General features: G+C 37.0%; 1 long non-coding RNA gene across 1 annotated transcript in view; it reads right to left on the reverse strand.

Moving 5' to 3' along the window:
- Positions 1-4,200: 4,200 nt before the first annotated feature.
- The window catches only part of LOC141510917 (uncharacterized), a 64,547-nt gene continuing 41,647 nt past the window's right edge, over positions 4,201-27,100 (reverse strand). Inside the window, exons 2-3 of the long non-coding RNA XR_012475190.1 lie at positions 10,512-11,004; positions 4,201-4,358 (exon numbers count right to left, since the gene is read on the reverse strand). This is a non-coding gene — a long non-coding RNA (uncharacterized LOC141510917). The remainder of the gene's footprint in view (positions 4,359-10,511; positions 11,005-27,100) is intronic.

The following is a 27,100-nucleotide window of genomic DNA, read 5'->3' on the forward strand; positions in this document are numbered from 1 at the left end:
CCTCTCACAATCTCTCATCAACCTCTCTCACCTTATCCCCAGTCTTAACCATTAGATCTTGTCCCTCCTGTTGTTCAGTCTTTCAGTTTTTTCTGAATCTTCATGACCTTATGGACCCTCACTCACGAAGCCCTTCTACCCTCTGCTAGTTTATTAAGTCTTCCCAAATTCAAGTCTATTATTTCCATGATGCTATTCAGCTCATCCTCTGCCATCCCTTTCTCTTTTTGGCTTTAATCTTTCCCACTATTAGGGTTTTTTCATTGAATACCAATCTCATCATGTGGCTAAAATATTTAAGCTTCAGCTTCAGAATTTTGTCTTCCTGTGAATAGACTGAATTAATTTCTTTATACATTGTTCAATTTGATCTCCTTACTGTCCAAGGAATTCTCACATTTTCTTTTGAGCACCAGAATTTGAAAGAATTAATTCTGAAGCATTCAATTTTCCTTATAGTTCAGGTTTTAAATAGGTTAATGTTGAAGTTTCCATTAGAAATTTGGACAGAACCACTAGAAACATAGACAAATCCATTGGTTTTGACAATGAAGAAATCAGTGATGACCTAAGAGAATGATTTTAGTAGCAGGATTTTACAAAACTGACTTTGAGTGGTCAGGAGTCAATAATTGGAGGTCAATGAAAGTCATGTGTTGTTTCGCCTCTTGTCAAAGGTGCTGAAAGAATAGCTGTCCCCAGGGGAAGGGGAAGGAAGGGTTATCTTAGGAAATATGAATAATATGAAAACAAAAGAAAACAATTCAAAGTTTTAAAAACTGTTAGTGATAAAGGAAAGAAATGAACAAGAGGCAGTTCAGGGAGAAGAATCTTATTTTAGTCAGTCCTTGGCATATGACATGACTGGATACTAAGAGAACAGAAAGATGAAAAGTAGTCATCCCTATCTTCAAAGAAGTTATAGTCACAGAGAAAAGGTTATGCATCCAGGCAAGGATGATAGAAAGTAGACTATGAGAGTTGCTACTTTCTGCCTGGGCATCAAGAAAGCCTCTATAGGAGAGATAGCTTCAAGACTGGTATGAGAAGAATTAACCAGTCAACATAGAGGCAGCTATATGACTTCCTAGTCTTGGGAAAAGGACAATACAAACTTGAAATTGCAACTGGAAAAACCATACTTTGAAGTACCTGGAATTTTGTTACCAAGGTGATATCTGTTTTCTAGTGTGCTATCCAGATGTGCCATAACTTTCCTTCCAAGGGGCAAGTGTCTTTTAATTTCTTTACCTCAGTCAACATCTACATTGATCTTTGAGACTGAGACTATAAAATCTGACACTGCTTCCATTTCTTTTCCCTTATTTGCCAGGAAGTAATGGGACTAGTTGCCATGATCTCAGTTTTTGTTTTGGTTGTTCTTATGCTAAGCTTCAAGATAATTCTTAGATTCTCTTCTTTCACCCTCAAAAAGTTTCTTAATTGTTTTCACTTCCTCGTGGAGTGGAGTGATGTTTTCTGCATATCTGAAATTGTTGACATTTCTTCCAGGAACCTTAATTCCAACTTTTGATTCATCCAGCCTAGCATTTTTCATGAAGTACTCTGGATAGAAGTTAAATGAATGACTATATATATATATATATATATATATATATATATATATATATATATAACTTGTCATATTTCTTTTCCAATCTTGAACCAATCAGTTGTTCAATGTTCAATCATAAGTGTTGCTTCTTGACCCACCTACAGGTTCCTAAGGAGACAAATAACATGATCTGGTGTTCCCATTTCTTTGGAGACTGGCAACAACTGTAATGTAGTCAATGAGGCAGAAGGAGTTGTTTTTCTAGAAATCCCTTGCTTTTTCCAAAACTCTGCAAATGTCGGCAATTTGGTTTCTAGTTCCTCTGCCTTCTCTTCCTATAATTTTCAGTTTCATATTAGTGAAGACTAGCTTGAAGAATCTTATTCACAATTTTGCTGGTGTATACAATGAGCTCAGGAATTTGAAGCTTCTTTGGAATTGCCCTTCTTTGGGACTGGGTCATAAACTATTTTCTTTTTCCATCAAACTTATTCATTTTATCTCTAGTTTTCTTGGCTGCTATAAAATTCTGTGCACATACCCACACATTTGCATACATCTCCATATTGTAGGTAGAATTTTGGTAGGAGGACATTATTGTTGCTTTAGTATTTTACACCATAGTGCTCCCCACCTCTTCTGACACCCTCCCTTAATTTTAGTGTCTTCCTTTTCTTATTTCCTCATTACCTGTATATAAGTTTTGTATATATTTGCATGTTATCTCCCCAATTAAACTGCAAGCTCCTTGAGGACAGGACCCCTCAAAAAAACTTTTGCCTCTTTTTCCAACCATATCACTAATACAATGTCTGATATCAAGTAGGTAGATAATAAATGTTCATTGATTGATTGATTATAATAAAGAAAAACAAATAAACAAAACTAACAAACTCTGCAACATATCTGAAGAGTATGCTCTGATCCATACTCATAGTCCTCATCAATAAAGGGTTGCATCCTTTTATCTTCTCTAGGGCTAGGATTATACATTAAATTCATCTGTTTGTTTTTACTGGTGTTATAACTACATGTTTATAGTCATTGTGTATACAATTTTCTTTGTTCTTCTTTCTTCCCTCTGCATCTGGTCAGATTCATTGTTTTGCAGAAATTCTCATGGTTAGCTTTCCCTATCACAGAATTACTATAACTATATATACAGACATATATAATTATAGATATGAGTTTCTATATGTCTATATGTGAACATATACACGTATATAAAATGTCTATATATAAAATAGAAAGAGAGAGAGAGATGGAGAAAGAGGGAGAGACAGAGAGAGACAGAGACAGAGGAAGGAGAGAGAGAGAGAGAGAGACAGAGAGAGAGAGAGAGAGAGAGACAGAGAGAGAGAGAGAGAGAGATTGATTGATTGATTATATGTTATGGAATCTTTCTCACTTTTATTGACCTCTTTGGAATATAAAACCAATAATGTAAGTTCTATGTCAAAGGTTATGAAAAGATTAGTGACTTTTCTCATAATGGATGATGAAAACAAGTAAAATCTTTGTGCAGCATGATAGAATAAAGGTTGGACATGAAATTAGGGTTAGGTTAAGGTTAGACATGGAGTTGACTTAGCATCTGATTGGCTAGAAGAATTCATTCAGCTAGGAAGTTTTCAGAAGACAGCTTCCTCCTCCATCATGACTGGATATTTTGACAGTTTGTCTTTCTTTTATTTTCTCCATCCACTGTGTTCTATCATCTGCTCTGGAGGTATCATAGGACGTAGGACCAGTGCATCTTTCCTCCGAACAACACACTAATTCTGTTCTATCTGCCCTAGTGTAAAGGGTTCTAGTTATGGTTTTGCTAGACAGGTGAAGCTTTCCCATAGTATTATCTGTGTTGGCCCCTTATTATGTGTAAAATATATTCTGATGAAAATAATCAGAACAACTCTATCAATGGATATGTGGGTAGAGATTACGAATACAACCTAAATTTCTGCATCTCTGAGCTTCTCCCTTTAAGGATGTGAACCCCTTGCTGTGTTCTTGTAGTTTTAGCTCTGATCAAAGAGTGAAGTGATCTCAATGGTGATTGTGATGTTGTGTTATATTAATAAATCTTCCATTATGTCTATTCAGCTGGAGAAACTTTACCCATTATGTAAGACTGGGGCTAAAAAGGATTCTCTGGCCTAAATTTCAACATCTCTCTCTGTGAATTGACCCACGCTGGGTTTATATTGAAATATGTAGGGATAACAAAAAAGTTTGACAAGAGTTTGGAGAGAAAGGGGTAAAGGACATCATCCATCAAAATGGAGAGGACATTTGGAGGAATGAATTGATTGTCTCCTAAGGGATGGCATTCCAGGAAGAGCTGTTCCCCAAGCAAGGAAGCTCCAGATTTTCATATACATGAAAAGTAGCAAAACACAAAAAAGGAGATATTTTTAAATCACTAATCAATGATTACACAGCAAAAAATTTCCAGTCTTGGAACTGCTTTTTAAAACTTGTCCTTGCAAAGGAATAGCTGAATAGGAATAGTTATCTTTAAAGGATAACTTTAAGGGTTATAGAGTACCTCACACACTTGCTCCTAAAGTGACCATAATATGGTGACTTAATGGATAATAAACTAACTTTTAACCAGACTGATCTAATTTCAAATCCTGCTTTAGATACTTACCAGTTTTGAAAACTGGAACAAGTTGCTTTACCTCTTTTTTTCTTGGCTTCTTATCTGCAAAATGATGTGGTTGCTCTGCAATCTATTGCTAATGTCCCTTCTAGTTCTAAGTCTAGTATCTTGGGATCTGGATGCGAGATTCAAGGATTCCTGTGAATTGAAACAAAAGAAGATACTTATGGCTGATTTACCAGCATTGGATTGATTTACTGATGGCTAAATGGAGATGGAGAGTGCACCAGTCTCTGCCGCTAAGTAGACAGGGTTATTTTGTATAGTCCTTGGGGGGCCAAGAATCTATTTTGTATCAATTAAGATTTTATTTAGTAAGATTTTATTTAGCGTCAAGGGACTTAGCACTTGGAGGAAGAGGTTACTTTTGGTTGAAACAGGGTTTATAGGGAAGGATTATATGTAAATGATGATGATGATGATGGTGATGGTGATTATAAGAATTAGGTACTTTTAGGTTTATAAAGTATTTTACATTTATCAACTCATTTGATCCTCATAACAAACCAATAAGGTAGGAATTATTATTATCTCCATTATGCAAATGAGTAAACTGAGGTTGAGAGAGGCTAAGTGATTTGCTTTCTATTCTTGATAATAATGCCTCAGAAATCTAGGATCTGGAAATTCAACCTGTTGTTCTGGGAGAGCAAGATGGGTGATATGAAAGAGTAAAGTGCTCAATGAAGCCCAGTTATTACAGATTCAGAGTCACCAGTTGGTTCTGACTGCATTGCATTTGGATGTAAACTCAATAGGACAAATTCTTAGTAATTAATGGTTTAAGTCTGAGCCCACTCTTCTCCCAAGACTTCTCCCAAGTGGTAATCGATGGGAGAATTCGAGGGAAAATTTTTGTAAATATTTCTGTTTTTTACTTCATCTCAAAGTAAATACTGCTTTTAAAAATTAATTTATAATTGGGTAAATGAAAGTAACATCTCTAATCACTAATGGTTGGTGCATAGAAAAAAATGAAACTGGGACTTGAGAAAATAGCATTGGAGAAATCTATCCCTTCCCCTTTCAGAGGTATCCTTAAAGGGGAAATATAGTTTTGCTTTGGAAACTCAGCTAATGACATGTGAGTGTGAGTTAGGATAAGAATGATTTCAAGAACAGAAGTACTATAAGAAAAATGGTGGGGGGAGAAATCCATTTATCTTAAAGTAATTGTGAGATATAGAGAGCTGGGTGGCACAGTGGATAAACCACTAGAATTGGAATCAGGAAGGTTCTCTTTCTGAATTCAAATCTGGCCTCAGATACTTACTAGCTGTTTGATCTTGCCAAGTCACTTCACCTGTTTGCCTCAGTTTCCTCATAAGAATAGCCGAGGATAAAGGAATGACCATGAAAAGTATTTTTCCTGTGATTTTTTTATTGAAGATATCATTTGAGTTTTACAATTTCCCTCCCCCCACCCCCACCCCCCACAGAAAGCACTCTGTCAGTCTTTACTTTGTTTCCATGTTGTACCTTGATCCAAACTGAGTGTGATGAGAGAGAAACATGAGAAGTATTTTTGCCAAGAAAATCCCAAAATGACATCACAGAGAGTCAGTCACAAGCAAACAACAACAATAAATTTGTTAGCCCATATGTGGATGTGTGTACACACAGGCTCACATGGTGCATACATACATAAAATTCTGTGTCTAAAAGTATTCTAGAACACACATGCAGGGACATGTGCATACCCAAATTGTCTCTTTCTTCCACAGATTCACCCACTCAAGGACCCTCCCACTGTTTCTGTTGTTATCACTTCAAATTCATCTCCTGGGCAGCTAACTACTCAAGATAAATGGGGAGAAAAACCAAGTGCATAATGGAGAAGCAAGTAGGGGAGGGCTGAGAGAAAGCTTCCATTCTGTTTTACAGTCCTGATCCCCAAACTCTATTTATCTGAGCCTCACACAGAGTCACTCTCCTTAGCAGGGGAGCTCATCAGCTTTTACCTTCCTGGCTTCACCCTGTTCTGATTTGCCAATATAATGATATTAAGTGTTTATCTTTTCAACTTTTGGCCTAATCATTCAGATAAAAAAAGGGAAAAACTGACTGTTTTCTACCTACGTGACTGGAGACCCTTGTGACTAACTTACCTTGTGGAATCCATAAAAATAATCAGGAAAACATAGCCTCAGAGATATTACAATGGGAAAAAAGATGTTTTTTTTAAAAAATGAATTGTTCTTGCAATACATATATAATTCTAACAATTAATGGTACTGATTCTTGCCTTGAGATTCTATAGTATTCTGACATCTGTCCTTCCACTGGAGTAGGTATTTCTTCCCTGAGGCAGATTTCAACCCATCTCTAACTTAGTAAATAGTCTTGAAGAATTGTTTGACTACAACAATTGAGAGATTTATGACACTGGCCCAGCCATTCCTTGATATGTCAACCATTGGTGGGACTGTAGTCCACATTAGTGGGGATGTTCAGGACTTGTGCTTTGTTTTCAATGATCTTTGAAAACCCAAAGGCACCTTTATGCGAGGGCAAGACACAGAAAGAGAAGGTAACAGAGGCATTTCACCCAAACCGTTTAAAATAAAGATATCAGCCTCCTCCAGAGAGAATTGAGCTCTTCTTAATGGTTCTCCTAAGACATACACCAAGAACTGAATGTAGCACTGCCCTTGTGATCTGATCAGACTGGTGTACAGCTGAGAAGCTTTGTAGACATGTAATACTTCTGCTAATGGGTTCTCCAAATCACTACTTTGGGTTTTTTTGTTCTTTTTTGACAAAATGATTTTGAGTCTGAAAAATTTACCCTCATTTTGGTAGTTGCACCCTCCGGCTTTGTAACTTAGGTAAGGAATTTCATCATTTTTAGTCTCCGTTAAATAATCTATGAAATAGGGATAAAAACATTACACTACCAATTTTATAAAGTTGTTGTGGGGAAATCATTTTGAAAATTGTAAAAGTATAATAAAAGTATCAGCTATTATCTCATTTTTATTGACATTACAAACCTAACTCAATGAATTCTCTACCCTCTCAAATCCCTAGGATTGCTTTAGTCAGTTGGTTGTTTTGAAAATGAACTTCTCTCTGGTAATTTCCCCTCTTCTTTCTTTTGTCCAATTTTACTGATATGAAGTTCAAGAGTTAATATCTATTCTTAATGCATTTTACTTTTTCAATCCAATGCTGTCGGAAAATCTTTTCAAATGCCCGATTTTTGTCAGCTAATTTATTAGCGGGTTCTCCCAACTGCCTATCAAGCCTTCCTTTCATGGGGATGCCATTTGGATCTTCATACAAATCACTGGTAATATATGAGCCAGACAAATCATGCAATGATCAGCCATGTGGAACACTTTATCATCTTTGTTCTTAGAAAATGGGTCCTGTTCTATTGAACCTCTTAGAAAACCAGATCTCATTAGCACATCCTCTCCCCTCTCAACCCATGGTTGTCAGATTTGACTTTCACATTTCTTTTGTCCTACTTTGGCTATTGTTTGTGCTGACTCAGTTCCTGGACCATCTCCTGGCACAGTATTCTCCCAAAATGTAAGGGATGGCTTTAGTAATACAGACTCACAAAGGGAACCATTCATCAGCAAAGGAATAAGTAAAAGCTAAGAACATTTTGAAATTCATCTTAGCTTGTGGAGTAAAAAGATTGTATTCTGAGAATCTCAAAGGGACAACCTTTCAGATACCTCATACCCATTCTAAGAATGTTACTGAAATATCCCCGATGAAAGTGCTTCCATTTCCAGTGACATGTCTATCTGATTTGGGTGGCAAATCCCAAGAGCTGTGAAAGTATTCATTGAGTTCAGAACAGTGGGTTGAGAGGCAGTTAATAATAACTCAGTCAATATATTATTATTAATAATAATGATAATAATCTCCTATTTACTAGTGTTATGCTGATTCGTGGCCAGAATGAGAAAGGTTAAAAGAAAGACCCTACTCTCAGGAAGCTTACAATCTAATGGGGATGAAAACATGTAAATAACTGTGTATATACAGACTATAAATAGGATTAACTAAGAGAGAGAGAGAGAGAGGAATTAGGAATGAATAAGAGTTCTATTTTCACTAGAACTCAAAGGAAGTCAGGAATGTTAGGACTGGGGATAAAGAGGGAACATTTTTCAGGTCCAGGGAAGAGGCAGAGACAATGTTTAGAATCTTTTAGACAGTATATCTTGCTCTAGTTGCAGCAAGGAAGCCAGTGTCCCTGGATGTCAGAAGGCATGGTAAGGGTGTAAGTTCCAACAACACTGGAGAGTTTGGGAGAAGCTGGGTCATGAAGGGTTTTGAAGGCCAAACAGAGAATCCTGTGTTTAAGGAGTCACAGTATTGCTTGAGCAGGGAGAGTAACATGATCAGGAAAGTATTTTAGAAAGAAGACTTTGGCAGTTGTGTGGAAAATGGGCTGGATGAGGAGAAACTTGTGACAGGAGAGCAAAGGTCTCTTGTTGCAATATGTCAGGATTGAAGGAGTGAAAGAGCAATGAAGAGATAAGGATGACACCTAGATTGTAAACCAATTCATTGGGACTCCATGATTCCCTTGATAGTAATAAGGAAGAGATAATATGTTTATAGATTCTAGAAAAGACAACATGATGATATGTTAGATAAGACATGATCCCTTCCCTCTGCCAGCTGGGTGGCACAGTGCCTGGAGTCAGGAAGATCTGAATTCAAATCCAACTTTAGAAACTTTCTAGTTATGGGATCCTGGACAAGTCACTTCACCCTGTCATTCATCGGCAAAATGAACTGGAGAAGGGAATGGCAAACCATTTCAGGATCTTCATCAAGAAAACTCCAAATGGGGTCACAAAGCGTCAGATATGACTGAAACAACTGAACAATAACAACAAACCCTTCTCTTCATAGTCTTATTAGAAAAGTCTTGGGTTCCTTAAACCAGGTTCTTCCATTAAGGATAACTGGGGACTGGGGAGTTCAGAAACGGCCTTTTGCATCTCACTAAGATGGTAATGTGGAAAATTATGGATAGCTTCGGCAATTTCAGGGAGGTCCCTGGTGTCCAAGTTTCCCAAATTGCCTAGTTCTGAGAGAAGTGTGGGAATTGTGCAAACCAAACTATTTGTAAAACTGATTTCATTTTGATACCTGTTTCATTTCCCTGTAAATTTAATCTGCTTGCTAATTTTAGGAACTGAGTAACATCCTATTTCCCATCCAGAAAGGTCCACTTGTTCATTCCACCAACTCTCACAGTATACTTGCCCCCATCTTGGAAAGACCCTAATCTCTCCTTCAATTAGAAATCAGTTTAATAAGCTTGTATCCTAGCTGAGATACAATTATTTATTATATTGTAATGCATAAAAAATCTCTCTCACTATTTATTCCAGAGTCCAGTGCCTAACTGAGGGAGGCTGGACCTGATTTGTTGAACTTGCCCTGCCAATAAATCAATATGGTTAAAAGATGAACCTTTTTCTACAGTTATTTCATATTTCACCCATCACAGTTCTAAAGTAAAACCGATTGTGTAGTACATAGAAACAATTAGCCTGGGCCAACTCAGTTCTTCATTATTTACATGGATAACCATAAAAAAATTGAGTTTTGGGTATCGCCTTCTGCACTAATTGTTAAGAATAGCCCTGGCAAAGACTTTATGCCCGCTTTTTGTTTACTGCCATCCTGATTTCTGTCTTTCCTGAGAAATCACCCCTCACAAAGCATTTTCCTGGGATGGAGAGTCAATCCCCCAAACACATGGGTTTGAGTTACTAATACTCCATCTTAAGAGGCAGGATGCAATCTGTGGAAACTCAACCTTCTCTCATATGTAGTATTCCTTCAAGCATTAAACACCTGAAGATTATAGTCATTTTAAATTTCTCCATCTTCCCAAGGTACTTTCTCCTATATTTAAATTGAGATTCCTCCTTTACTTTATCCTTATTTTTTTTTAGTTTTTGCAAGGCAATGGGGTTAAGTGGCATGTCCAAGGCCACACAGCTAAGGTCATTATTAAGTGTCTGAGGCCAGGTTTGAACTCAGGTCCTCCTGACTCCAGGGCCGGTGCTCTATCCACTGTGTCACCTAGACACCCATCTTTCTCCTTATTTCAATTCATCCCCTTAACATATCACTTGCTTTCCACTCTGAGAACTCTCTTCTAAGAGACTATGGGGATTATACCCCCTTTTTTCCCTCTTTGACTTGATCTAGGATACAATTCTCCTCCATTTTTCTTCTTCCTTTTTGCCCCTTTATATGCCCCTCCCACTTTGCAGTTTAGTCCTTCAAATAGCACTGACTCACCTGTAGGCAGGGTGTTGAGGTTTTGTCCCTGATGTTTTAGATCTGTTTCTCTCCCATCACTTCTATTGTCTCCTTATGGACTTTTAGAAAGAAATCTCAATGATCCTTCTGTTAATTTTTGTTTTTATTTGTGCTTGACTCTATAGATAAATTTTTTTCTAGTTTATTTTTCCCATTGTTCCTGGAGTAATTTATTTCATTTCTTGTGATTCCTTGATAGTTGTATTTATGCACCTCTCTTGTGTTTCTCTTCAACACAAATTAAACTAAATATTTTCATTTTTGTAGGGAATGCTTCACCAGTCTATCTTTTATCATTATTATTATTTTATTATTATTGTTATGATGATGATGATGATGATGATGATGTCTATGGATGGTTAGGGTCAAGTTTGGAGTATCTGTCATTTGAGCTGCATGTTGAACTTCCTTGCCTTTGGAGTATATATTCATTCTTTCTGTATCTTCTCATTAGACCTTTTGCTGTCTTGTCCTACAAAGAGAGGTATAATTACTTTACTATTTGCACATAATTCTTGTTTTGTGGAGTTTTGAGAGTTGAGCACTGAAAAAAAATTCTAATCTTCCATTTGGATGGCTCTGTCAGCATTTAGATTCTCAATGATTGATACCAATCATTACATGATCAATATACCTTTTAGTTTTAATATCAGTAAGAAGATCCCAATAGAATCAATTATAATGTATCTAGCTAGTCTGAGACCATTTCATATCTCAATTAGCTTCCTTTAAGGAAACAAAGACCACTCAACATGGGCACCTTATCATCTGCTGCCATGTTGCACACCCTACTAAATTTAATCCCACATTCCCACCAGATAATGTTGAAATCATAACTACTAAGAAGGGCATACCAATCTACCCCCTCTGATCCCCTTTACAACCATGTAACTGCCTAGCTAAAACCTCCTTTCCTTTCTCACAATTACCCCAATGTGTTGAAATGTCTCCTAGAATCTACCCAGAATAGTTACTCTTTAAGTACAGGATAATCTGAAGAGAGCGTCAACATGGGCAAGAAAGCCTTGAAGGAAATTTTGGAGTATGACCCACTGGCCCAACAGACCTACTACAGTACCTCTGCCACGTGGGTATAGGTAACCTCTTTGACTGACTGTATCTTTAAATCTGGCAAGACTGATCCATTCACTTCTGTTCATCTGTGCTCTCTAATACATCCTTTCTTCTCCCCAATTTAGCAACTCTTTCCTACCACTCCAAGATGAAGATGAATGTTATAAAGTAAACAGATGCGAGGGGAAAGACATGCCTTTTCTTGCTCCCACTCTTTTAGACCAACTCTAAGAAATGGGGTCTAATTATATTTGCTTCCATTATGGATTATTTAGTCTTGGTTTCAGGTGCTGAAACATTCTTCATGGGATCTGAGAACCAGGATGGCACTTGGAGTGGTGCAGCCAGTCATTCCAATGTGAAAACCAGGAGCTACCAGTCAGAGAGGTGGTTTGGGACTCAGACCTGGCATCATGCTCAATAGGAACCAAGCTATGTTATTAACCTAATCTTCTTCCCATCCCAGAGACTAAAGGGGTATAGGTAAGGATAGTTATTCCCTTTGTATCAGGGGAGTATCTTTGCACAGTTGTGATTAAACCTTCTGAAATAGGCAAACTTTATTTGTAAATGTTAATCTGAGGGGGCAGCTAAGTGATGCAGTGAATAGAGCACTGGTCCTGGAATCAGGATGACCTGCCTCAAATTGGACCTCAGACACTTAATAAGTGCTTAGCTGTATGACCTTGGGCAAGTCACTTAACCCCATTGCCTTGTAAAAACCCCAAAAAAGTTAATCTGACTTTGAGAAGCTGATGGACCTGGGGTGCTAGGAACCTCCCTCCTACAACTGAGGGGATAACATCTGTGGGGACCAGAGTCAGTGGCAGAGAGCCCAGGAACATCTCCATGCATTTAAGGGTACAAGAGAAGAGAACCTTGGTTAGAGAGAGAAAAATGACATGATTTATTCTCCAGGAAGTGTAAAATTTGTATTACACAGAAGTTACAAGTACAAAATATATCTTAAACGATTTCAGGAGAGAGAGAGTCCTAATGACTGGGCCTGGGTGTGCATCATTGAGAAAAGTTTTGTGTAGGAGTTGGCATTTTAAAAGAAAAGCAATTTCAGTGGAAACCCCCCAACTTGAGTGACTGCTTCTGTATTTGCTGTGGCAGGACCATGCTCAGCTCCAAAGCCTGTGTGCTACAGACTCTAAATGGCACACCAATGTAGATGCCGAGCTCTCAGAGAGGAAGTCCATGCTGATTTCCAGCTAAATAATCCTTACTGTATCGGTGGGTCCAGTGATGCTTTTATCACAGCAGGGTGAATTCCTCTTGTCAAAATTGGCACCAATTATGCAAATTCAATTTGAAGGATTCATTAGCTAGATGGTAATTGGCTTAATGTGCATTAAAGAAATGATATACAAATTTTGCTTTCAAGAAAATCACTTTTCCTTTTGGAAATAACCTTTAAAAGGCTACATGATAAATGAAAAAGAAGCCAAGATTTCAGAACTATTCCTTTTCATGGATGTTTAATGGACCCAGTGTGGACTCTCTTTCATGATGACTTTGTAAAGCCTCTCACTTTTATTTCCATACAATACTAATAGACATGGGATTACATTGTCTGGGAGGACGTCTCAGATATGGCACATTACTTTTTATCAACTGATTATGGTTCTTGTTTTCAATTCAATCAAGTCTTCAAGGACTAAGCACCTACTATGAGGCTGACACATAGTATAAGAGACAGTATAACTTGGGGGCACAGTTAGAATCAGGAAAGCTTAGGTTCCAGTAGACTTCTGACCCTCACCAACTCTTCAATGATGCCAAGCCCTCCAATAATATACTTATTACTGAATAAATATTTATTAGGTGGTTTCCAGAATGAATCAATGCCAAATGAGGTAGCCCTTAAAAGTTGGGCACCATGAAAAAGAACTGTCTTTGAAGCCAGATAATTGGTTGTCATCCTATCTCATTCAAGAACTAGCCTATGAACTGGAGGATTTAATTTCACCTCTCTGGGCAACTTCCTGTAAAATAAAGGGGCTGGGTTATCTATCTGTCCCTATCTATCAATTCCATGGACTTAACCCCAAAGGAAGAATAAAATTTACAATTAAGATTGACAAAATTTCTGTGGGCATAGGAGTGGGCATATTGGAAAAATGCCAAAACATACCATTGGTAAGAAAAGGCTGTATCTGGGCAAATAAGAATGAACAACAGTATACTGAAGACCTTATATAATAAATAAATATAATAATAATCATATTATATAAAATATACTAATACATTACATAATAAAACTAATCAAATATATATAAAATGTAAATATGTATTAATATGCATATATAATATGATGATGTTTGTCCTTGTTCTCAAAAAAGACCATGACAAAAGGAAGGTGATGCCATGACAAGCACAGGGTTTGAATTTGAGTGAGGGGGGCAGTACTAAGTCACTAGTCTCACTTTCTCCTTCAGAGCCATTTGGTCAGATATGTATGTGTGGATGGGTATGTGTACATATACATATATATATGTATATGTATGTATGTATTATATGTGTACATATATAAACATATTTATATAAATTTCATATATATATACACAATATTGGTTTTATGTAATGCATCACACTATTGAACTAGATATTATAGGGGAGAATGTACAGATCTCATCCCACCCTCAGGAATATGCAGTCTAATTGAGGAGAAAATTCATAAACCATATAAAAAGATCTAAATAACAAATGAAGGAAATCTGAAAAGATGTCTCAAAGGCTTTCATGATCAATTGCTAACTCAATTATAAAATAATTACAATAGATCTTCAGATAAAAGAGAAATCGATTCACATTTGGCCAAGTTTAGAACCCTTGACAAAGGGAGTCTGATTGAAGCTAAGTCTTCAAACTTACTATTGTGTTAGCACTCGAAAATTTCGGTGACTTCCAAATTCACTAGCTGGCAGTTATTATAGTGATAAATCTCCTTGACAAGTGTTTTGCTGCTCCTCAGATGACAGTATGACCTTGGGGCCCATATCTAAAGTCTTTCTGCCAGAAGTGGTCATTAGCTGCCATGACATTCAAGAATCCAAAATCACCTCTTTGCCCAATGAGGTATGGAAGATAAGATTGTAGTGAGTTGAGTCTTAAAGAATGAGAAGATAATGAAAATTACATCCTAGGGAACAGAAAAACATTTTTAAAAACCTGAGAAATAGGACAAATACTTTGAAATATTTTTCAGGGGGCACTTTGATCCTACTCAATATTTTCATTAATAAATAATATAAATAAATAAAAACAAATAATAAATGAAAATTAAATAATTCAAAGATGGCTTGTTTATCTAATTTGCAAGTGATGCAAGGCTAATAAATGGACACCTAGCATTCAGGATGACAGAGAAAGAGTCCAGAATGATTTTGATAGCTTAGAGAAACTGGACTAAAAATAAGATAAAATTTAATGAAGATAAAAGTAAATTATTATAATTATTTTCAGAAAGTCAACATCACAGGTACAAGATGGAGAAAGAACAATGAGAAGCTTGATAAAAGACCTGAGGGTATTTTTGTACTGCATATTCAATTTGTCAACAGTGATGAGGCACTGAAGAAAGTTAATATGATTTTGAGAGATTTTAAGTAAAGTTTAGATTTCAGTAATGAGGAAGTGATGGTTATCTCATCTGAATACATCTGGAATATTTTGTTCAGTTCTGTCTACCTCAGAGTAAGGGTAGGAATAGATCAACTGGAGGGTGCACAGGGGAAGAATAAAATGTTCAAATTTCTTGAGTCAAAGTCATATGATGATTTGGTCAAGGAGCTGGGGGACACATTGCCTAGAAATCAGAAGTTTAAGGTTATGGTTATAAGAGTTGCAGTTTAGTATTTACCAGACTGCCATATGGAAGAGAAATTAGATTTATTTTGTTTAAACCCATATGGCATTATTAAATCATTATTTATTATTTTATCACTTACATAAATATAAATTATATAGCATATAAATAATAAAGAAATGAATTAAAATATACATAAATTAGTTAAAGTTCCTGAAGGTCAAATATAAACTGGAAATCAGGAAAAAAACAAGAATTTCTTGACAATTAGAGATTTGGGGGGTGGCTAGGTGGCAAAGTGGATCAAGCACCCACCCTGGAGTCAGGAGTACCTGGGTTCAAATCTGGTCTCAGACACTTGATAATGACCTAGCTGTGTGGCCTTGGGCAAGCCACTTAACCCCATTTGCCTTGCAAAATCCTAAAAAAAAACAATTAGGGATTTTTAAAAGGACACCTGGTGGGTCATGATGGAAGCCCTCATAGAAGACCTCATTGGAGATCTCCAGGTTTTGTCTAGATGACTGCTTGTTAGGTAGATTGGAAGGCACGTTTTTCAGGCATTGATCAGACCAGGTGGTGAGCATGGCAGGGATTCTAACTATGAAATGTGACTGTAGGATTCTAAGGAATAATGAGTAGGCTACTAGAGTATATTAGATAAGATGAATATTAGAAAATAAGACTGAGACAAGGTGGGGAACATCGGGATGAAGTGTTTGTATCTGAACGGAGAAACAAGAAATAGGAAGATAGAGGTACTAGAACTGGTAAACAATGACAAATTCAGTGTTTTAGAAAGAAGAATCAGACAGCAGTTGGGAAAGTGGAAAAGAAGAGATAGACCAAAAAGAGATAAATCTGTGAGAATAACGAGATTACTGCAACAAACATAGGTCTGGGAGTGGGAGACCTGAGCTAGCTTGGAAGGGAGATGAATTCAGGTTAATACAACTATCAATAAATACTGACTCTTTCCAGGCCCTGAGCTGCTGGAAATATCAAGGTAACAATGACTCATCTCTTCTCCAAAATAATTTGTCCTTGGAAGGTGTCACTGTGAGCTATTACAAAGAAATAATCCCCAGGAATTCTGAACATGGTGACTGAATATGAGGCAAGAAGGAGGTCAAAGATAACTACAGTCTTCATTTATTTTGAGAAAATTTTAAAAATATTATACAGAAGATAATGAAGAAATCAAGTTTGTAGAAATATTTGTTCTTGTTAGGACTGGCATTTAATGCATGTCTAACTTCCTTTTTAGGATATCTTTTTTTATGGCCCAGAATACAATTAAAATTGGGATGGTTTTGATTTTGAAAAAAATGGGAAAATTGGAAAGGAAAAATGGTTTGAGGAAGGAAATGATTTGATTGTCTTCCTCTATCCATTTATTAACTCAATGTGTATTTATTGAACATTTGCTTTGTTATAGTCACTATGACTGGTCCTGAACAAGATTATCCATAGAACTCAAATCATTTGTCCTTTCAAGTTGTCTTGGCTGTCTCTCCAATCACCCATCAACCCTGCCATATTCTTTGTGCTCCAGTCAGATCTGTCTCGCTCTTGCTATTAGGCAATGTTCTATCTCTCATCTCTGTGTCTCTGTATTAATTATTTCCCATTCATATTATACTTATCAGCATCTCTTGGATTTCTGGGAGATTCAGCTCATGTGAAGCTTTTGTTGAGCTTCTGTCTTCCAGATCTAGAACTATCTTCCAATGTAGAATTATCTTATAGTTGTATCTGGCCAATGCATTGTCAGAATGTCATCGCCTTTAAAGGAAAGGACTGTCTCATTTGTGTTTTGATATCCCTTGAACAATGCTGAAACCATAGTAAGTGTTCAATGAACATGATAATTCAGTGATTGAGTGAATGAATGAAGAGATGAAGAAGAAAATGTTATGTGACACATTGGATAGAGGCAGGAAAAGTTCAAATCCAGGCTCAGACACTTACTAGCTGGGTGATTCTAGGAATGTCATCTAACTCTGTTTGCCTCAGTTTTCTCATCAATAATGGGGATAATTTTAACACCAATCTCTCAGTTGGTTGTGAGGATCCAGTGAAATAATAATGATACAACACTTCCATATGCTTGGCCCAGAGTCAGTATTATATAAATATTAGCTAATACAAAAGAAGCAGCATGAGATCATGGAGTGAGCCCTGATCTTGATTCAGGAAGGCCTGGATTCCCTTTCCCTCCCTTGCTGTGTGACCAAAGGCAAGTGATTCAATGTCCCAATGTCACAATGACCCCCAAACCAGTACTGAAGACTTAAAGGGACTGAAGCTTTCAGGGACTGGAGACTGCAGAGGGAGTAAAAAGGACTCAATGCATGGTGGGAAATGGAAAAAATGACAAGCAGGAAAATGTAGCGGGAGGGGGTTGAAGAGGAAGGAGATTGGATACTAGATAGACTTAGATATATGAGCTCAGAAAAATTGCCAGCTACAGCCAGGTTTCATTCCAGAAAGTTCTCCATACAATTAAAATGGTAGGTCAGATTGTTCCTTTCCTCTCCCTCCCCCCTCCAAAAAAAGTGTTTTAGAGCTGAGCAGGAAAAGTAGGAGCGAAGAAGTAAAATCTTTACTGACAAATGGATTCAGAGGCTTAGAGGTAGAGGGAAGCTTCAAAGTCATCTAATCTAATCCTGTCATTTTACATTTGAGGTAATGGAGGCAAATAACTGAAGTGAGTTATCCAAGATTATAGAGATATCAAATGACTAAGGTGGGATTTGAATGGTAGTTTTCTGATTTTTTAAATTTACCATTCTTTCCACTGGCCCAAACTGCTTTCCAAGCTGATAAAGATAGGTTTTCTTTAGCGAGGTTCCATTTCTGAAATTGTAGGGAAAATGAAAGAATAAATGAGAAAATGAGCATGGGTGCATTGAAGCAGGATCTAGCTGGGGATATGGAACAGTGCCTCAATGGAATAAGAGGTAATGTTGTCAGCTGTAACAGGTACTTGGGAAGAGGGGACAAAGAAGGATATAAAAGAGGCTGGGACATACAGTACCATTAATGAGCCAGAAACTCAATGAGGGATTAAAAAGGCAGATGCCAAATAGAGTCAATGGCCAAGTTGTGGTTGGAACATATAGATTCATATTGGGCCAAGTCTGTTGGCTCCAGAATTGTTCTGTGCCCCAGGAACAGAAGTGGAGAAATCAGGCAGGAGGGCTAATCCAGGCTTGCCTTAAAAACCAAGCTCTGAGGAAAGTCAGCATGGTGGTCGTTGACCAAGAATTCGAGAGTAGAAAGGAGGATATCAGAGCTAGGGAAAGATTCATTGACTTTGACATGAAGCTTTCAGGGACTGGAGACTGCAGAGGGAGTAAAAAGGACTCAATGCATGGTGGGAAATGGAAAAAAATGACAAGCAGGAAAATGTAGCAGGAGGGGGTTGAAGAGGAAGAAGATTGGATACTAGATAGACTTAGATATATGAGCTCAGATAATAAATCAACAAATATCTATTAAATCCCTATTAAAAGTCCAATGTGGTGGGAACAAATTTAATTCCAAGAGCTGCCATTTTTTCAATGGGACAATGAGAGGGAGTTGAACTAAATGACCTTTACTTCCAAGAAGTAGAGGTAAGGACAGAGAGAAGTTCATGCTTGGAGGATACCTAGGAGAAAAATGAGGGTGAGAGATAGACTGTGTGAGATATAAGGTTAGAAAGGCTAGATGGGGCCAGATTGTAGAGATTTTTAAATACCAAATAGCTATTTGATCCTAGAAGTGGTAGCAAAATAATGGAGCTTATTGAGTAAGGAAACAATATTAGTGGACCCATAGTGTAGGGGGGGAAATCACTTAGCTAAGTATATAAAGGATGGGTTGGAGTAGGGAGAAACTTGAGTTGAAAGAGCAATTCAAGTCCAATTCATAGACCTGATAACAGGTGATAAGGGTCTTAATTAAGGTTGTAACTGGAGAGAAGACACATTTGAAAGATGTTGTAAAGGTAGAAGTAAAATATTTTAATGGATTAGCTGTGGAGGGTAAGGGAGAATGAAAAGCCCTAGGTTGGCACTAAGGTGGATGAGGCCCAGTATCTGGAAAGATGTTGATAATACTTTCAACAGGAATAAGAAAGTCTGAAAGAAGGTTAAGTGACTTTCAGGATCTGTAATACCTGGGCAATGAAGGTGGGGATAGCCTCAACTTAGCCAGTTTTCATAATACAACTGTCCCAGGCTGTTTTGATCTTATAGGTATCTCGAGGATGAAGCAGAACTTCTGTATTGAGTTATGAATGACAACTAGTTTTACTTCACTCTGCTTCGCCTCTGCTTCCCTATATCAAAACTGACTCAGACAGAAGTCTTCAACATATATGTCCAAGAATTATAGTGACATTAATGAGACTTTCAGAAGAATTGACTTGCTCCAAGTGTTCACTTTGGGAATTACATTCCGTCTTTCTTAAAATGGCATCATCATCGTCATCATCATTATCATAGCTAACATTTATAAAGAATTTTGAGTTATGTAAAACACTTTATACATGCTATTTTAACTTTCACAACAACCCTATGAGGTGAGATACATTGTTTGTTTGTTTGTTTTAGTTTTTGCAAGGCAATGGGGTTAAGTGACTTGCCAAAAGCCACACAGCTAGGTCTTAATTAAGTGTCTGAGGTTGGATTTGAGCTCTCCTCCTGACTCCAGGGCTGGTGCTCTATCCACTGCACCATCCAGCTGCCCTGGGATGCATTACTTTAACCATTTTTTTCAGATGCGGAAAGAAAGACAAAGGTTAAGTGATTCATCCAGAGTCGCAGAGCTACTAAGTGTCCAAGGCAAGATTCTAACTCAGGTCTCTCTGACCTCAAGATTCATGTTTTATTCATTGCACAACCTAGTTGTCTCTTGATCCCACAATATCCACTGTTCATTTGATATACAAAAAGATTAAGCTAGGGAACTTCTTCATAATTCTGAAATGAAATGCAAAGGACTCTTGTTCTTATAAATAGAAGACCTGGGTTAAAACCAGTTTTTGACACTTACTAGCTAGGCAAAGTAAGATAAGTCATTCAACCTGTCTGAGACTCAGTTTCCTTCCCCTAAAAACTAAAAAAAATATATTTTCCCTATTACCTTGTGTCAATAAACCACTTTTCAATATCTTAAAGCACTACAGAAATATGACTCATTATAGAGCCCCAATTTTAGAATTGGAAGGGATCTCAATGATAAATCATATCTTAAAAGAGAAAGCCGCTATATCTAGAGATAGTCCATTCTTCTCTGGCTTAGCTCTATATGGCACAAAATTTGTTGGATTTTTTTCCCCAGGCACACCTCTTTGTAGCTTGCATTTCTTAGCCCTAGTCTTGCCATCTGAGACCAAACAAAACAAAGAATTTTCCACATGATAACCCACTACACCTGAAGAGAGCTCTCAGATCTACTGTGAGTCTTCTCTTCTCCAGCCCAAACACCACTTAAACCCTTTTACCCTCCTTCTCCCTGTCCTTTTTAAACTGGGGTGCCAGATGAGCAAAGTGAGATTCATTTAGGCTTCTTCCATTAGGATTCTTCCAAAACCAAACATGGAGTCCATGGAATGATGGAATGGAAGAGCATGAGGATGGATTGATGCAAAACCTGCTTAACATAGTACCACACAGGGTGGCTAGGTGGCACAGTGGATAAAGCAGCGACCCTGGACTCAGGAGTACCTGGGTTCAAATCCGGGCTCAGACACTTAATAGTTACCTAGCTGTGTGGCCTCGTGCAAGCCACTTAACCCCCTTGCCTTGCACAAAAAAAAAAAAAAAAACCTTAAAGAAAAACAGCACCACAGACTACAAGTTCCATGAAAGTAGGACTATTTCTTCTGGTTCTTTGTATTTCTAGTGTCTAGCACATTGCTTCACAATTAGTAAAAGTCACTTGTGAATTGAATTGTATCCAAGTAAATGATTGAATCAAGGCTGCAAACTACTTTTAAGATAATGGCTAGTTAATAGGGAAATGTCTGATGTCTTCCCTCCCTATAATCTTCCCAATTATTTTTCAGCAAAAGTTACATATTGAACTGCCACCATCTCTCCCCCCCATTATTGGTAGGTCTTCAATAGGCCTTTCCTTACATATCACTTGGGTCTTGGGACTTTGCCTTTGGACAGATACACTCCTAGTGAGTGTTTGGATCTGAGGCCAGTCCTAGAAAATAAGAATCAAAAGAGGGAAGCTCCATCCTCCCAGGAAGGAGTATATTATGACAGAAAACTGTCATAAGACATCCATCCACATAATAAAAAGAAAAGTTCATTGTAGATGAGGTTACTTGCCTTTAATTCAATTTTTCTTTTAAGAAAGGGAGCTGGGAAATCAAGCATATTTTTATTTTGTATATACTTTGATTGCCCCTCCCTTTTTCAGAATGTATGAGGCTATAGACTTTTGTATTTCTCTATTACATGTGAAATTAAGTGAATCAGAGTAGATGCCGAATCGATTATTATTGATTTCTCAGCTGATTGTTTGAAGGTTTGAATTTAATGGAAAAAATAGCTACATTAGCTAGCTTAGATCTCTAAGTGGCACAGTGGCTAGACCTGGAGGCAGAAAACCTGAGTTCCAATCTGGTCTCAGACACTTACTAGCTGTGTAACTCTGGGCTAGTCACTTAACCCAGTTTGCCTCAGTTTTCTTACAATGATCTGGAGAAGGAAATGGCAAACCAATCCAGCATCTTTGCCAAAAAAACCCAAACAAACAACCCAAATGGAGTTATGAAGAGTCAGCTAGAACTAAACATTGAGTGATCCAGATTATGCATATTGAATAAGAGTTTTTTATTACAGTTTGATTCTTTTGTCCAGATGTTGGAAGACTTCTCTGAGGTCCTGCAAAGTTCTCCAGTCCTTGGAATGTAAAATGAGAAGATTTGGAAACCAACTAAATGAAGAGGAAAGTTAAATAAAGAGGCATCTCATACAAGAAGGATCATGGGACTCTCATATCATGGGATATGAGAAACACAAGTTGACCTAAAAAGTGTTTCCTCACTCTCTACAATTATCTCATGTGGTTTCTACCGGAAAAAGAAAGAGGGAAATGGGTGCTTGTTAATTTCACATGCGTTCCCATTCATTAGTCAAAGGAAGGGGGTCCTTTTGGAAACTAGCTTAATGATTTACTTGATTCTAATTACAGTCTGAAAATCAGCTGAATGCCCAAATCTAGAATCAAAAAGCAGAAATGTCTGCAAGAGTTTTGAAAAATTGCCCTGAATCTCTTTTGGAAATTCAGAATCAAAACAATAACAACAAAATCAGTCAACTTAATACTGAAAACAAAATGTAAAACTCTTTTCATCTTTTTTTTAATATGTAGTGCTTTTATCAGATTTAAATCTTTTACAAATCACCAACTCAAATTAAAATCATTAATCAATGATCAATGATAAGAGCTCCTCCACCCCTCTTCTCCCATATGACTTCATATTCAATTTGTGCTATGTATAAATCTACAGTAGATTGTGAGCTTCATGAATGGCCGAGATAGAGGATTTTTGACATTTATGCTCTTTTGATTCCTGGTTTCATATTAAGTAGGAGAAACTTAATACATTTTTAGTAAATTAATTGAATATTAAATAAATAGAATAGCAGTAACTTTATGTAGTGGCCACTTTCCTGGCATAAGATGTGATTTGTAGGGTTGACCAACACTTGGTAGAAATTTTAGAACTGGTATTTTATTATGTAGAGGCTGAAAGTGGAGACACAAGCCAACTGCTGATTATCACCAGTAGCCCAAAGTAGGAAGCAAGGATTGAAACTCAATCTCTTGTCCTTCTTGCCTTTTATGGTGCTACCTCATAGTAGAATAGATTCTGGACTGTCTGTCAAGTCCCAGATCTTATCATGAATCTTCTCTCTAGTCCTGGAATTCACAGATGGGTTAGAACATCTATCACTTTGGTCTCTTCCCTTGATTCAATGACTCCTCCCACAGAACCCAATCTAGAAGAATGCCTAGACCAGCTCTGTCTTACCCCTCTTCTGGCTGCTTCCCAGACTCCCTCTACCATGCCTGGGTAACTATGTCTTCCCTTCTTCAGCTTCCTTTGATGGGCCATATTCCCTTATTAAAATAAAAATTCCTTAAGGATAAGGAGAGTCTTGCTTTTGATTGTGCTTAAATTCCCATGGCTTAAGTACAGAGGCTGATAGGGAGTGGGAATTTAAGAAATGCTTATTGACTTCACTTTTTAAGAACCAGACAAGGGAAAAACAAACTCACTGGATGATTAATATTTCTTATTCTTGCAACTATTTTACATTATCTTCCAAAGTCTTCAGTGGGTTGTATGACCATACTGGTAGCAAAGGGGATAGTAGGAAGAGAAGATGCAAACCATAGCAACCAGTAGATGGAAGAAGAAGAGGATCTAGGCTAGGGCTCCAATTTCCAGTGAAGTGAAAAGATAGCATTTCAAATCAGATAATTTTACTAAGCAAAATTTACTACTACTATTACTACTACTACTACTACTGCCACTACTACTCTTACTATTACTATTACTACTACTGCTACTACTACTACTGTCACTACTACTCTTACTATTACTACGACTACTACTACTACTACTACTACTACTACTACTACTACTACTGCTGCTGCTGCTGCTGCTGCTGCTACTGCTACTACTACTACCACTATCACTCTTCCCTTTCTTCCTTCTCTTCCTTCTCCATCATCAACTTCTGTTCAGTTGTTTCAGTCATGTCCAACACTGGGATTTTCTTAGCAAAGATACTAGAGTGGTTCTTTCTACTTCTTCCTCCAGCTCCTTTTACAAATGAGGAAGTTGAGCAAAAAGGATTAAGTGACTTGCCCAGAGTCATTCAGCTAGTAAATATTAGAGGCTTTATGCGAAGTAAGTTTTTCTTTGACAACAAATTCAATATTCTACCCACTTTGCCAATTAGATGATTCAAGATCATTGAAGAGAATTGAAGACAAATGATCTAAAAATATTTAATAATGTGAAAATATTTAATAATTTTTATTATAATGATAAAATAGCTGCTATTATTACACACCACTTACCATGTGCTAGGTATTGTGCTAAGAACTAAACAGTGATTATCTCATTTGATCCTCACAACACCCCTTGAGGTATAGGCTATTATTATCCACATTTTATATATGAAATTTAAGGAAACAGAAATTAAGTGGTTTTCCCAGTGTTACAAAGCCAGTAAAGTGTCTGAGCCATATTTGAACTTGAGTTTCCTTGATTCTAAACCTGGAGCTCTATCTATAACATATAGACTCATAGTTGGCAATTATTAGGAGTGGTCATTCCCTAATGAGTCATTGAAAAAATCATGAATTCCAGGAATGGAAGAAGACTCACAGATCATATAATTCAATATTTTCTATTGTGTGACTTGCAATAATTTTCTAAATAATTGATTCATCTCCTACTTGAGAATTCCATTGAAGATAAACTTATGCATCAAATATTCCCATTCCAATTCAAATCACTCCAAATAGATTTTCACATTATTTTTATTTTTAATTCATTTTAAAAAAGCCCAGTTCTTTCTATCCTTCTACTCTATCCATTACCTCCTAAAAAGGTAAGCAATAAGATATAAACTATAGATGTATATCATGTGACACTATTTCCATATTTCCATGTATTGCACAAATAAAACTAGAATAATGAGGAGAGTAAAAAAAAGGTTAAGCTTCATTGGGCACTTGGAGTTTATCAGATCTATAGATAGCATATTTTATATGAATCCTTTAGAATTGTCTTGGATCCCTTATATTAATCAAAATAGTGAAATCTTTCACAAATGATTATCATGATAATACTGTTGTTACCATGCCTGATTCCACTAACTTCATTTCACATCAATTCATATGTCTTCCAAAGTTTTTTTTTTTCCTGAAACCATTTCCCTCATCATTTCTTATGGCACAGTAGTATTTCATTACAATTAAATACGTCAACTTGTTCAGTCATTCTCCAATTGATGAATAGCCCTCAATTTTTTATTTTTTGCTTCCACAAAAAGACTTGCTATGAATATTTGTGTAAATAATTCCCCCCTTTTTCCTTTTATCTATTTGAGAATAGAATCGTGATACACAGTCTATAACAGGATTGATAGGCCTTTTGGGGTCACTCCAAGTGGCAGGAAATTCTTCCTTATGCTGAACTGAAGTCTAATACCTTGTAATCACTCACCAGCCCTGGTCCTAACTTCTGTGACAAAGATGGTTTGCATACCTTCCATGCAGAGGAAGTAGATTGATTTTTTTGCAAGGTAAAAGTAATTAGATCCACCAGTCCTTACCTGGCAAATTTCAGTCTTGCTTACTAATTGCTTTGCATGAGTCATCAGCATTATGAGTTATTAAAATCATCGCATCCCCAAAGTTGTGTGTAGAACTTTTGAAAGATCTATTTTTTCTCAAAATAGCTCTTAAAACTATTTGAAAGAGACCTAGGCTAATGACTTAAGCATATAACAATAGTTAAAATAATATATAGACATAATTCTGAGAAGGACTGATATTGAAGAATGTTGCAAAAGAAAAGAAGTTTTAAAAAACCGTACTTAATAATGCCTAAATGTTTATATGATAAATCAGATGGGTGAAGTTGATTGGGATTTGTACCATAAAAGAGTTAATTATGATCCTTGGATCTATCAACTTAAAAGGCTTACAGTCACTTCTCTAAACATGAAGAATCTGCATCACAATGGAAAGCCAATCTGTGGCAATGGAGAATCATAGCAGCTCTGGAAAAAATCACACCACAGTTGTTGACTAGCAGAGAAACAACCCAGCAAAAATACCCCACAGAGAGAAAATCTCAAAGAGAAACTGCATAGCAGAGATCCAAATCACCAAAGAAAATAATTAGCTTTTAATGAAAGAGCACAAGTTACCCCAGCTATGTTTGTTTCCAGACAAGGCAGGTCCTCTAAGCATGAAGTTTTTTTTTTATCCTCTTCCTGAATACTTCCCATCTATCACTGGAAATATGGTGATTCAGGGAATATCATACCTATGTATAAGCTATTGCTCATCATTTATTTTGCTTTTCTGCTTGATGACATATTTTGTTTTTAAACTACTGTTTCCACTGGTGAAAGCAAAAATATTGGTGATTGATACCTTATAGGATGAGGAGATGCTCTTCCACAATGGAGTTTTCAGTAGAAAAGAACAGAGACTGGTTCAAAGCTTTTTGTCCAGATCAATCATTCCCAATTCTTTCAACCAGTTTTCACCTAGTCAGCTACTCAACCAACAAGTATTTATTAAGCCAGGCCTTGTGTGAGGTCCATCGTGATGTTAGTTGGTCCCATTGGAAAACAATCTAGCTTCTCAAACTTTTGGAAATGAGATCCCAAGAGCTAGACAACATACTCCCCTTGTGGTCTGACTAGGGCACAGTAAACATTTATTAAGTCAGCTAGGTGGCTCAGTAGACAGATAGTGGGATCTGATATTAGAAAGATCTGAGGTCAAATTCAGTGTCAGACACTAGCAAGACCCTGGGCAAGTCATTTAACCTTTGTTTGCCTTAATCCATTGGAAAAGGAATTGGAAAACCAATCTAATATCTTTGCCAAGAAAATTCCTTGTATAGTATCTAAGC

Source organism: Macrotis lagotis, chromosome 2 (assembly GCF_037893015.1).
Source record: "Macrotis lagotis isolate mMagLag1 chromosome 2, bilby.v1.9.chrom.fasta, whole genome shotgun sequence".
Lineage (NCBI taxonomy): Eukaryota > Metazoa > Chordata > Mammalia > Peramelemorphia > Peramelidae > Macrotis > Macrotis lagotis.